The sequence below is a fragment of the Myotis brandtii genome, unplaced genomic scaffold (genome assembly GCF_000412655.1).
Source record: "Myotis brandtii unplaced genomic scaffold, ASM41265v1 scaffold74, whole genome shotgun sequence".
NCBI classification, from domain to species: Eukaryota; Metazoa; Chordata; class Mammalia; order Chiroptera; family Vespertilionidae; genus Myotis; species Myotis brandtii.
The window spans coordinates 286,281-289,832 of NW_005370944.1; the positions used below are offsets into that span (position 1 = coordinate 286,281).

The 3,552-nt window shown below is 57.4% G+C and overlaps 1 protein-coding gene across 4 annotated transcripts in view; it reads left to right on the top strand.

The window, feature by feature from the left end:
• SIN3A (SIN3 transcription regulator family member A) overlaps positions 1-3,552 on the top strand; it is a 79,409-nt gene that overhangs the window by 828 nt on the left and 75,029 nt on the right. For 2 of the 4 annotated variants that reach the window (XM_005882753.2, XM_014530458.1), the window contains exon 1: positions 3,131-3,386. The exons of 1 other annotated variant lie outside the window; for it this stretch is intronic. The gene's annotated coding sequence lies outside the window, so the exon portion shown is untranslated. Of the gene's footprint in view, positions 1-3,130; positions 3,440-3,552 lie in introns of those variants that run through there. One more of the 4 variants, XM_014530456.1, reaches the window with a different exon arrangement.

Here is a 3,552-nt window from a genome sequence, read left to right on the forward strand (position 1 = left end):
GTGGCAGAACCGGCATTCGGCACTGGAGCCCGCCAGGCCGCGAGCTCGCGCCAACTCGGTCCGCGGCTGTGGAAAACCTCCAACAACTCGGTGGCTTCGACCCGTGCACCAGCTGATCCCACACACAAGGAGCTGCCTCCTTCCTCGCCCACCCCAAGGCAAGAGCCGAAGGGGCGGGGGCGCGGCTTATGAGCGTACCCACGGGGGTTAGTTGAGAGGAGCAGTGAAGGTCGGAAACTGGGAAAACAGTCTCCACGCTCAGACTCGGGAAAAGGAAATGCATCAGCAGGCGGGGAGGGGCGCGGGGGGCGCGCCTGTCAGCCGGAATGGCGGCCGCCGACTGGTAGGCGGGGCGTTGGCGGGAACCGCTGCGGTCGGCTGGAGCGTCTCCGAGAGAGGAGGCGCAGAGGCCGGGCCCACGTCGGCCCAGCAGCTCCTGCCTCCACGCCTCAGCCTAGCCCTAGCCTGTTTACTATCTACTGCGACAACCGCCTGTCCAGACCCGGAGGAGAGCTGGGGGGCGGGGCCTTTCCCCCTCTCTTCCACCCATTTCGGGGTCCTCCAGAGGGCCCGCCTTCTCTTGTCTTCCACTGGATGGGCGGTGAGACTCCCTTTTTTCCTTCTCGGTTATTGATTGGATAACCTTCTTCCGAGCTCCGCCTATCGGACGCTGGGCTGGAGTTTAAGTTCGAGGATTTTTTTTTTTTTCGTGAACGGAGGAGGAGGGATTCCTACGGCCTAACGCGAGGCGCAAGGTCCCTCCCCTACTTCTGATTGGTGGGGTAGATAGTCCCGCCTCTGGCGTAGCTAGCTTGGAGGAGGAAGTCCACCCCTGTTCCCCGCCCCCTCTCTTGGGTTGTATGCGCGCTCGACCACTGGTGAGGCCCGCCTTGCTCCTTAGAAGTGTGTCCCGCCCGGAAGTCCCGGCTTTGGAGTTGGAGCCCGTGGCAAGGCGGGGCGAGCCAAGAAGACACACAATGATTCATTCCACCAAGGCTCGATATCTAGTAACCTTTGCGATGAAGTTAGGGGTTGACGGTGCGGAGAGAATTGGGGGGAGGGGGCTTAGTTCCGGTTGATCAGCGTGGGTTAGAAGGAGAGAGTGGGATCTGCCCTTCCGGGCGAAGTACTAAAGTGCTGACCCTGCGGCCTGGCTTATTCCTGCGCCCTTGGACTTTTTAAAGATCGTCCTCTGTTTAAGCTTGAAAACGCTGCGGCCGTTGTGTTTTCTTCCCAGCGTAAGGCAGCCGTTGTCCTTAGTTGTGTTTATCTAAAACTCTAAGCAACCTATGTATGATTGGTCTGGAGGCCTCAGGCAAGATCCAGAGCAGCTCATCCCCTGTTGACGTGATGAATCCTGCTTGGGTTCGAAGTGGTCAGGTGGGAGTGCAGTGTGGCACACAGTGCAGGGAGCGGGGTCGACCTAGAGTTAACAGCCCTCGGAAATGCCGCTTCTTCGAAACCGAAGGGTTTGGTCCGGGGTTCCCTTTCCTCGGTGTGACTTATTTTTAGAACTCTATTGGGCAGGACTTGGATCCCAGCGAGGCTGCTTCCATTTGTCGGCTGCTCCTGGGGTTCAGAATTAGCTGCCTTGTCCTTGTGGCTTGAAGCCGTCCTTCGAGTCAGGCCCACCTGTTGCCGGCGCTCATTCCTTGCCGTCTCCGCCCGATTGGGTAGGGAGGGCACGTTAGGACTTAGGTTTCTGGGGCCTGACACTTGTCTAGTAGGCTCTCTTGCAGTAGCCTTTGGCTGGAGAGAGCGGGAAAACTCTAGTCCCGCCCCCTTCTCTTCTGGCGCTCAGTGAGCACCCTCCAAAACATGGCTAGCATCAGTTCTCCGCCCTATTTGATGAATAAATAAAAGCAACCTAAAGACTTCAAGCACTTTGTGTGTTCGAAGCACTATGGCAAAGAGAGGGCTTAAGGATTGCCATTAACCCTCGCTTTCCAAGGAGGAGGTGAGCAGCCGTTCTTACTATCTTTTGTCCCCAACTCTAATTTTTATCCTTTTTCTGAAGTTTGACTGAAGGTTTATTTATGCCATGGGCTGTTTGGTCTACTTCCTCAGTTCTTCCAGTCTGAGGATGCCTCTAACCTGGAGATGGCGAGTGCCTTTTGCATCACGCTCCGCCTCCCAGGGCCATGGCTGTTAGAGCCCTGCCTTCATTTTTATTATCTCCGCCCTCTTAAGACTGCTTTTTCAGGTTTATGGAGAAGTGTGCTGCGGGTTGGCAACCCCTGGGGCTATTTCTCGGCTTTGATCTCCAGTTCTTATTCTGCACCCTCCTTACTAAAAGGAATTGTCGGCTGCTCCGGATATTTGTGTTTACGAGGAGGCAGCGTGAAGAAATGTAAATTATAAAGAGTGAATGGGATAGGAAGGATGAGGTTCTCTTTCTCTGTATAGGGGGCGGGGTTTATCCAAGGTGGTTGTGCCTGCCGCTGCCTCTCTCCTAATCCCAGGGATAGAATCTCGGCTATGGAGGGCGGCACCTCCTGTTTCGGCCCTGGAACTCTGCGTTCAGTCTCTAGTGTAAACATTCCACAAAAGGACTGCTTAAGGTTCAGCCTCCTCGCGCGGGGCGGAGTCAGCTCCTTCTTAGACGGGTGTCCTGGCCAATGGGGGCCTCTATCAGGCGAGAGCTATCCAATACAATGGTTGGGGGCGGGGCATGGCCCGGCAGTGTGATAGGAGGAGCTTGTCTCACGGACATTTTATCCCACATCGATTACTTACCTTCCTAGGGCAGTGGGAGAGCCTTCCAATGCGATGATCGGCGAGGGCGAGAGCTGACTTGTTGGGTCTGTAGCTGAGACGGCTTGGGGCGTGATATGTGGAATCCTCCAATGAGACGTAAAGGAGCTTTTATGCTTCCTCCAATAGTGTTGCGGCTTGGGGGTGGGATTCAGCAATTCATCTCCAATAGGCGGGGTTGAGTTTGGGTAGCTCCCCGCCAATAGGGGCGTGGAGAAGGTGAGCGATTCCCTCTCCCCGCCCTGCAGAGGGGGAGGGGGCGGGCATAATGTAGACAGGACACAGCGATTGGCTAAATCTTTGACAGACAGATTATGCGACCTGTGGCAGAGCGAAGCTGAGTCTTCCCTATGCGGGGCGGGCCGGCGGAGTGGGCGGGATTTCCCGGGTAACAGAGAAGCGGCCGCGGCGGTAGAGGCGGCGGGGACGGTTTCTCCATCTCACCCCCCCTCCCCTTACCCCTCAGAGTTTCCCTCCCTCCCTCCTTCCTAGTCTGGGCATCGGGGTCTGTGACCGCTTCGTTAGCGGAGAGGGAGCTGCCAGTCCTCTTCGGTGGGCCTATGCCCTGCGCCGTTCGCGGGGCCTCATGCTGAGAGGGACACGCAGTAAGAAGCGGCCGTAGCAGCTTTGCGGTGAGAGCACGCCGGGCCGGGGATCCTGGTGGCGGGTAACGCGGGACTCGAGGGTGTGTATTTTTAAGGGGGTGACTGACCTTCTCGGCTTCCCGTAGAGCCGGCGGACGGGAGGTGTGTGGTTGTGTGAGGGGGTGGGGAGGGCGGAGCGGGTTAGCTTCGTGCG